Source organism: Maylandia zebra, linkage group LG11 (genome assembly GCF_041146795.1).
Source record: "Maylandia zebra isolate NMK-2024a linkage group LG11, Mzebra_GT3a, whole genome shotgun sequence".
In the NCBI taxonomy this organism is placed as follows: Eukaryota; Metazoa; Chordata; class Actinopteri; order Cichliformes; family Cichlidae; genus Maylandia; species Maylandia zebra.
Window position 1 is genome coordinate 31,019,846 of NC_135177.1, and position 10,102 is coordinate 31,029,947.

The 10,102-nt window shown below is 36.6% G+C and overlaps 1 long non-coding RNA gene across 2 annotated transcripts; it reads left to right on the forward strand.

The window, feature by feature from the left end:
• The first annotated feature begins 5,587 nt into the window (after nucleotides 1-5,587).
• Nucleotides 5,588-9,643, forward strand: LOC106675286 (uncharacterized). 2 transcript variants are annotated; one of them, XR_013100871.1, is made up of 6 exons: nucleotides 5,588-5,922; nucleotides 7,422-7,553; nucleotides 7,671-7,770; nucleotides 7,889-8,130; nucleotides 8,297-8,454; nucleotides 9,035-9,643. It is a non-coding gene; the product is annotated as an uncharacterized LOC106675286 (long non-coding RNA). The 2 variants fall into 2 exon arrangements; XR_001341841.4 differs by having other exon boundaries at nucleotides 5,589-5,927; nucleotides 9,035-9,642.
• Nucleotides 9,644-10,102: the final 459 nt, after the last annotated feature.

Below are 10,102 nucleotides of genomic sequence, written 5' to 3' on the forward strand. Positions count from 1 at the left end.
CTACTCCAATCCCTATTCCAGCATTTGAATGCTAAAATTCACAAGGAAAGAAAGAAATTTGAAAGAAAACACTGCAAGGAAAACTTTAACTTTAACAACAAACTGGTGGCAACCAAATCTTTCACATAGTTCAAAAAGGATTTCCAAACCTTTTCACGTTTTGTGTATTTCAATATATAGTGACGTACGCTATTCCTTTCGGTGGAAGGCTAGCCGTTCTTTGTTTTATCCAGTTCATAACACATAGTCTATGAGTTTGTTGCCACATACTTCCCCATATTTGCTGGCCAAGTAAGCCATAAATTTGTTGGTGCAAGACCCCATTCTTGTCCACCTGCAATATCCCTTTACAACATATACATTTTCATGACATTATGAAGAAACAGATGCAGACTGATCGTTATTTTATTAGTGAAGAAATCGGAAATTTGTGCACTGCTACTGAATCAACATGAATGTTGGTTGATTAATATTTTTCATAAATGTTATATAACACACAATAATTGAAATGTTTCGTCTAATGAATTTCATATAATGAATATGTTTGTGCTGTTAGTGCATAGCAACGGGCTGTTTTTAATCAGGTCTAGCAGGTTGATATGTAAAGCGGGTTGCTGCAGTGAAAGGGCTCAGTCAGCAATCAGACCACACACACGCACATACATATGAACAGCAATCTGACTTCCTCTGTTCAGTCCACTATCTCTCTTGGCTTCCTGCGTATCTGACAAAATAAGTGAAAAACATTCACTTTCAACATACTTTCACTTCAGCTTCCTAAAATCTCTTGGGTGCTGAACAAGCTTGCAATATACAGAGAAAAAGAAAGATAGCATGGGAAAGAGGAATTAAAAAGAGATGGTTCATTATTACTCTGCAAAACCATATTCGGTATGCTCTGCACATCATTTACCCAGAGAAAAGTTCAGGCTGAAGATTTCCTTTAAATGGTAAATGGCCTCCACTTGTGTAGCGCTTCCTAATTGTACTGCTTCTTTATTCACCCATTCATGCTTAAATATTTAGTGGTGACTGAGCTGCAATAAAAGACATTGACCTGGCATTTGGTTTCAGTGTCTTGCCCAAGACCCTTTGGCAACTCAGTGATGTGACAACCTGCTTCACCACATAAACCATGGGTGCTCCATTTTAAAAGTTACATTCATGAACCAAAGAATCTTTTAAATGCAAACACATTTAAAAGCTAAAGTTATTGGAACTTTAATCTGGTAAATTTAGCATTTAATTGGGAAAGAAATTATGTGAATATGAAGTTGATTTCATAGATTTAGCAGTAGTGTTGCAAACATCAGCCAGACAATTTCATAAGCTATTGTGGTGAGACATACCTAAAATTCCTAATAGCAGACACCTTGTGTCTGTCTAGTGCTCACAGGTTTCCCTGTCATCATGTTCCAGTCTGACCAGACTCATGCCATTCTTTAAACCACTGAAAGATACAAAATAAAGTGTGTTGTTGGGGTTTCTACTTCAATGAACATGTATGAGAAGCACCAAGCATTATGACACATAAGTACTCTGTTCTAATTATTGTACATCTGTTCTTCTTACGCAAATGGCTTCTTTTATAAAATTCCTTATTAATCACTTGCACCCACGCCTCATTGGCAAATAAAGATATCTCACTGAAAAGTGTCTGCTTAATGTTACTGAATTCTGATTTGACTGTGTTGTTTTAGATCCCTTCTTTTGCAAAGTGCAGAGTACTACAGTGGCACGTGCAGCAGGGTGACAAGACCCCACACTGAGAACAAAATGACAGTGCACAGAATAAAATAAAGATAGGACTGGGCACACAACAAATATACATCACCGTTCGTAGCAGAGCGGTAAGTAAACAGTCAGGAAACAATAAAAGTGAAGCAATGACTGGACCGCTTTACCACATGGTTGTTATCACAATGGGATCCATATGACAGCGCTCTGATGGGCACGTCAGTTACTGCAAGAGTTGCAAAAAGATGAAAGAAAGAAAAGTAATATCTTTGTTGTCCAAACTGTTTTTCAGCGTTCTGAAGGGGGACTGTGCTTTCACTTTCACTGTTAACACCAAACCTGCGACACAAATTGGAATTGATTTTGTCCAACAAATCAGCAATTTATTAAGAGGAATGTTGATAGAATTTTATGCAAATTACATGTGCAAAGAAGTTATTTTATCCAACGCGTCCCCAAACTCAACAGTCATATCACAAACACACCAGACTTGTCTGGAACTTTTGCTTTCGCTTCACTTTCTGCTTGGTTCAATTTAGGGACTGAAAAACTGTGATTTTTCTCTTATTCACACAATTTCTAAAAATCACCCATGGTTTATAATAAGAGCTTGTACGACCAGTCTGTGGGGAAACGCAGTCTGTTATCCAATGTGCAGTTAACAAGAAAACACAGAGCAATTTTTGGTTCATGCTGTTTTGTCCTCAGATCCTAGAAAATATCTAACCTACGATTGAACCCCCAAAAATAACTTGTATCATGCAATATGCAATATAACAGCTATGTAATTCTGAAATAACTGAACCTGTATTGTCTACTCTAGGCCTAATGTCAATTGAAAATAGTAGCTGTTCATTAAAATTAAAATTTGGCCATTATGTCGTCTTTAAATTTAGTAACTTTATTTATGAAGTTTTCACAACTCTAAACCTGCATTCAATAATGAACAGTTTTTCACAACACTGACTGAAAGTCGCAGATACATCTAATAGTGTGTGGAAGTGTTTGGCAAACATTATGCAGAAGAGTTTGAGTATAGCTGTGGCTGCAGGTTGACTAACCTTATGTTGAAAGTGAGTGAAGACACAGCAAAGGACAAAAGTTGGGTTCGTGTTTTGACATAACCAATTACACAAACATCATACGATGCCTTTCTGCTTCCTGCTCAGGACCCACAGGAAGTGGGTCAGTTGTTTGCTTTTGCGTGAGAAGAAAAGGGAACTTTTTTCGGTGACGTTATTCTCACGCAGACAAACTGAAATAACCCAACTTTTGGCTTTTTCTCTCTCAAACTCTCCATCCTCCCTAAACAGAAAAAAGCAGAAGTGTTTTAAAGAAGGTGTTGGTGACTCAATGTCTGTATGGTTAGCTCTGTCTAGCATTTTTGCTGCAATTAGTCAGTGGCCGTTATTATTTTCACATTTTTGCAGTTACTATGGAAAACTGTAAACCGCAGAAGGCAAAGAAGTTGTGCGAAAAAGCATTAGTAGCTCAGAAACTAACTACAGATACAGGTCTAGCATATTTAAATTCTAAATATTGTGTGGAAGTTGACATAACTGTATCTTGCGATTTTCCCCAAACAAATGCATCATCATAGGAAAATTCTTTGATAGTTTTGCTAACTGGACAAAATGTTAACTTATGCTAATCTATATTTTATGACTCACTGATGCAGTTGATGCTTTGCTAAATGCTAATTAAGCTATATGCTAAATTGACGGTAATCCGTAGATGATGAGTCATTAGGGTAGCTTATGCTTTGCTAATTGCTAATTGAGCAAAATTCATGGTAATCCTCACAGAGCAGTGTAATGAGTCACTTCAAGATGTCTCACAGAGACGTTTAATCCGTGGGAAGCAAATTAAGGAAATTCCTCTGCAGCTGCTTCATTCATCTTAATGTCTTTGTGTGTGTGCGTATGTAAGAGAGAGAGGGACAATTGTGAAATAATCGCAGATTACAGACGTGTGCTTGGTGATCATCATTTTCGCTCATAATCAGTTAAGTTGTCATCAGCTGTTAACACTGACGTAATGAAGTAGATGAGGCAGCTAAGCTTCTGTTAATTTCCCACCAGCTTAATTCATTTGAGCGTTCTGTTTTATGATTCACACATAGTTTAAGTCAATTTAAAGACCAAGAGTTGGCCTGTTTTTTAAACATTCCCAAAATTTTACATGTCATCATCAACAATTTAAATTCTAAAAAAATAGATGTCTGCACATTAGCAAGATCTTCAGGCAAGAAACAAACTTTCTTGGTGCCTGAGGCCTTTTGGTTTTAATGAACACTCATGTTTGATTAGTCTGGATGGAGAACAAAAAACAGATTACAATCTAAGACCTGCCAGCTGTTCTCTGACATTTAGCTATTATTCGTTTTTTATTAAAATTTGCCTGTATTTTTAAATAATCATCAGTGGTCAGAACAGAGGCCTGTAGTATGAAGCAGGATTTGGAATTATGCAGGTAACCTCAGGCTTAACTCTATGAAAGTGGTTCCCAGCGTACATCACCATGGTAACCTATACTGTGATGGAGCATCTTATGTTTGAGATTAGCAATAAACAGATATGAAATCCGTACCTAGTGACCACTCAAATCTCTAAAAATATTCCTGGAAAATCCCTTGAAACGTTGCGCATGTATTGTGAAAGCATATAAAATATTTGTCTTTCCTTGATTATCATCAACAGGAAATACAGATTCTTACATGCACTCTTATTCCTGCTGGCTGCAAATAATTTAACAACACTTTTATTGTTCTATAGATTGATATATGATCCTAAAATGGGAACATATTTTTGTGACCTTATAAATCTGTCCCTCTCAAATTTGCACATAGTCTAAGCCTACACTTGAATTCTGAAATCTTTACTCTCTGTGTCTTAAACATCATCAGGGATGCAACTAAAAAAAAAACTAAAACTTGTCCATCTAAATATTAATTTAATGGAATAACAGCTGTAATCCATCAGTGTCTTTATGGCAGAGCATTGATAGTCTGTTAACTTTAAATTATAGACATCTTTTATTCATGTTTCTGATTGGTCAGATGCTGCTAGTATATACAGCAAAACACCGTCAAATTCCAACGGTAATGGAGCATAAAACCAAAAACTTCCTTTTACTGTATTAAATAGATTGAATAACCGTTAATTGTGAGACTGGATAAAACTTTGTTTTTTACTGTAATAAAATGTTGAAATTATAAATATTTTCTGTGAAAACAAATAAATATGCATACATTTTACAATTACATATTGTAATGTTGAAAATGTCTGAAAAACTTAGATTTTACGGTATTATTTGAGTAAAACTACATCTTTTGGGGTTGTGCACATTGGAATTCACAGTATAAAGCTGTAGATTTTTAAGCAAACAAAAACATTCATTTTTACAGAAACAAGATGTTAAAAAATAGGGTCCACCGTAATAATACAACCAGTACATACCATTAAAAAAAAGCAAATATCAGCAGTGAAAGACAATAAAACTGATAGTATTTTTATTTTTTTTTAAATTCAGATACTGATATACAGATTAAAAGTTAGGCCTGCAGTATATCATTGTTAACCTTCTGATAAAAAAATCAACAGCAAAAGAAGATGTTAAAAATAAAGTTTATGGTTGTGAATAAAATTGATTTCAATAATCTTTTTTAATCATTATTTTAAAACAACTTTATGTTGTTGTGTTTCACGCCATATTATCAGACCACCTTAAGTGGGTCGGCCTTAAATTTTGAATTTGTGTGATCGCTGTTGATTGGTAGCTAAACTGCTGGTAAACTGTGTGTACAGACGTTTTACGTTCGAATTGCAGAGAAAAAAAATCTGGTAGCAACATTGTGCAGTATGAGCGAACCATTTCACCAAAAAAGGGGGAAGCAAGGCAAGACGTGGCTGCAGCGGTCTGCAGACGTGACTTCTGATCAAATTCGAACCTCCTAAAGAAACAAAGAGCGACGTTACATTGCGGGATGACGTCACCTGAAAATGACCAATAGCGTGGCGCGCTGCTGAGCTGTGTGCCAACCGCTCTTTTTTTCATGCAGGAGACTCAAGTTGGCTTCGCTAACGGACACAGTTTTGAACTCGTATATTAGCGCCATTTATTGCTGCTTGGACCACAGCATCTTCGGAATTTGTAGACATCCTGGCAGCTTACAATTAGTTCGAGGTGAGGTGAGTACATGCAACTTCAAGTTATCTCTGTTATAAAAATCCACCAGCCCAGCGTTTATAGATAATTTTAGCAGTTCGTTTTTTATGAGTGAGGTTGTGAATTTAGTTAGCATTTGTGAGTTGAGTTAGCATTACTGTTGTGAGGGAAGCATTGCTCTGGATTAGTTTCTGTATATGGCGTGCTTAATTCGCTAGGGAGGAATTACCAAAGTACATGGAGTTATGTTAACGTGTAATTTCTGTGGTAAGGTAGTTCAGTCATCAAGGGGCTGCGTGCTTCATTGTAAACTGCATCGGAATGAGCCACGTTGTTTCTTTCGGTGTATTGAAGCAGGCTGCAAGCAGACATACACCAGGTATGGCGCGTTTAAGGCTCATTTTTACCGAAGACACTCTGCCCCCACCCATGTCACTGGTGTGGTGGTGGTTTCTTCGTTTACATGTGCAATGGCGATGTGTGAACGTCAGTGTCAGAACTCTAAAGAGTTAATAGCTCATCTGAAGAGCCATATTGTGGAAGGACACGTGGTCACTTGTCCAGTAAGAGGATGCACAAATACCTTTAGAGTTAAATCATCTTTTGCTGCTCACATGTCACGTAAACACAGAGTTTTCAGACAGCAGCATTGGTGATTTATATAGAGAGTCTGCATGTCAATCATCATCTGTTCCAACCACATCAGATGACTTTGTACCCTTGATTTCCGAGCCTGCTGCACAGTCTATTACAGATGAAGATAACATGGAAATGCCCCCTGAATTCTGTGATCTTTTTCTGAGAAACGTTTCACTATTCTACTTAAAATTGCAGGGTCAGTTTCTACTGCCTGCTTCAACCATACAGAACATTGTAGAGGAAATGCAGAACATGCATGAGTTGGGACAGACATACAGTTTGGGTAAACTTGCATCACTGTTAAAAGATGACACATCATTATCAGAGGAGGACATCAATAAAGTCTGCGAGTCTGTCAAAAGCTATGATCTTTTTTCTGCATGTCATACCGGGCCATTGAGGACAGTGCACTCCAGAGCTCAGATCTTTAAAAAAGCCTTCAACTATGCGGAACCAAAGAAAATATTTTTAGGGAGAGATGAAAACAGAAAAGATAGGTTTGCCTATTATGTGCCTTTAAGAGAGACTTTGAGATGTCTGCTAGAGTCTGATCTGTGGCAGAAATCAGAAGAGCCCTCTACTGAGCCTCCTGCTGATGTTCTGTGTGACATAAGTGATAGTAAGCTGTTTTAAATAAAATGATTTTTTTGGTCAAAACCCACTGACTTAATTGATTTCTATCCATTAACATCTTACATGAAGTATGGGTACCAAATGGTTCCATTGAAACACAGTGTGCTGTCACAATAATGGTGCTGTTAGTTTGGTACTTACGAAACACTGTATAAAAGTGTAGTATCAAGCAAGATCAGCTTCATATTTTAAGACCAAAGGTACCACTTGGTGTAAATTGACCTTTATTCACATTCTTTTATCAGACATCTTGGAAATGGGGGACAGCATAAGGAGTTCCATTACTAAGGTGCTGCCGGACCTGTCTGCCTCAATCCTTGAAATTGTACTGGAGGCACTACAATCATTAGGAGTGGAGACATCTGAGAAACAAACCAGTAAGTATTATGATTTCATTGCACAATAGCCATGAAGGGCTTTCTGTTTTTTCTATTATGCTTTGGCCAAGGTCCAAAAAGTACAATTAATCTATTGTTTGTGATATTGTTTTACAGCACCAAATATGGAAATTTCAAGCCAGGCCAGCATATCGTCTCCATCTGTTTTAAGGTTTAAGGGTGGTGGCACAGCTAAGACCTAAGAGTCTCTTTCAAGGTTAGTAAAGTAAACAGATTCAAGAAGATATTTTACACATTTCTTTGTCGTCTGTCTCTAAATCTTATTTTGTCTTTATTATGATTAAAAAGGTTTGTTTTGTTCCTGCCCTTTTCAGACACTGAATTTGAGCAGAAACCATAAGGATACTCAAAGGACCTGTGACTCTCAGGAAATGGTGAGATTTCAGGTCATAATCTTTTTTTTTTCCCATTAAATTAATTTTCCTTTTCCCCTTTACAATATTGCTGTTTTGTTTTTGTAAACGGCATCAAATGAGAGGGACCGATGAAACAGTTTCAAGACAATGGCAGGAAAAACATGCTGAAGATTGAAACAAACCTTGGCTGGAAATATTTGGTATGTGTTTTACCGTAAATCAAATTGTTGAAAAACATTCAGCTACACTGCAACACAGGGAAACTTGATTTGCACTTATTTTGTTACTTTAATTTCTTGTCTCATTATTTTTGTCAGTTATTATTGTTTATGGTGTATGCCCTTCTTGTTTTCTTTCTGAATGCAGAAGGTATCTAGCCAGTCCACAATGAAAGCTTCGTTGCACCCCATGAGTCTTCTGGCAGAAATGATGGCGGCTGTATTCTTTAGTTTCCCTAAACATCACACCCTGCCTGTTTATACGAGGCTCTTCAATTAAGTCTGCACCCAAAGATTCAATGAGAGGTAAGCAGTGGTATTATTCAAGTTTTGCTAAAGAAAGATGGACAGGAGACACTAATCTTAATCAGCCGAGCTCAGGTTCATGTCCAGGTGAGCAGTTTCATACGCTATAAAATGTAGATTGAATGATAGGTCTCATCACCATGCATTCAGCCATTAACTTCAAGATTTAAAGTATAACTATTGCCAAAACGCAACCTGGGCTGTGTTTTTTTTTTTTTTTTTTTTTTTTTTTTTTTTTTTTTACTGTATCGATTTTGATGTGCTCAAATTTATGCCCCGGCCCCCTAGTATTCCCATTCACTGGCTATTGACCACAAAATAAAATCACGGTCAATCTCAAAAACGGCTCGTTTGTCGTAATTATGCTTTTAGATATATGTTTGTCTCGTTTACAGTAAAAAAAAAAACAACAAAAAAAACAGCCCAGGTTGCATTTTGACAATAGCTATCCTTTAAGAACTGTATATTTTACACTTAAGAAATCATTTATCATTAGATCTGGTTTTGGCAGCACGTTTTGTTCATTTCTGTGCATTTTGCTCAAGCACTGATCAAACTTTGTCCATTTTTTTTGCTGCAGAGGGGATCCTGCCACTCCAAAGTGAACTCCTGATGGACATTGAAGTACTCCTGCAGAGCTTGTATCTTCAACACCATGCGCATTAGAAACTCCACCGAGTCCTTTCCTTCACCAAGGCAGGACCCAGTGACTCATTACTGTTGATAGGTCAGGGGCAGGTAATATTTTGTTTCATGTTTATTCATTCCTCCATGGATTACCAGCCATATATATGGACACATGCTGTATTCTCAAGATCTATGCTGTTTTGTAGGAATAGAGAAAATGATATGTTTAGTCTGTTTTCAAATGGTATGTCAAATTTTCTCATTGTTTATCAGTAATATTCTCTACCTTGGTTGTATATGAGCATCTTTAGATTTTTCTATATTTAGCGGTTGCAAATGTAAAATGTACGGTAAACCATTTATGTTCCTCATATTGTACTGTATTTTTAGCGGTAAAATACCGGCAGCTGTGGTTGCCAGGAATTTACCGTAAAATGTATCTGGTCAAAATAAAATGCTGTAATTTGTTATACAATTTCACTGTGTTTTTTACTGTCAAAGGTTTTAATAAGGTTTAACATATTTCTGTTATTTTTACAGTTATTTACAATAATAGGGTCTATCCTATTACTGTTAAATTAACAACAAATTACTGTAAATATTATTATATTATAACTTTTTTTTTTACTGCAAATATCCGTAAAAAGCTATGGAAAGTTGCATTTTTTACATTAAATTGCTGTATAATTGACAAATATATTTGTTTTTTTCTATCATGATTTTGGTAAAATAATACGTTGTCTACCTTAAAAATTAGGGTTACAAAACCAGTATACCGTATTGTCTTTTACAGATTCCACATTTTTTACACGGTATATTCCTGGCAACCACAGCTGCCGGTATTTTACCGTAAATTTGACAGATTTTTTTTTACAGTGCACTTACATCTGAACTCGGTCATTACTAGACTGGCAAAGCCTGGGTTGGCTTATGGAGTTAATAACCACCTTTGTGTTAATGCTTAGCCTGATTGCCGATGGTTACATTGAACTTGCTTCACAGTACAGGGCACTGGCTACAC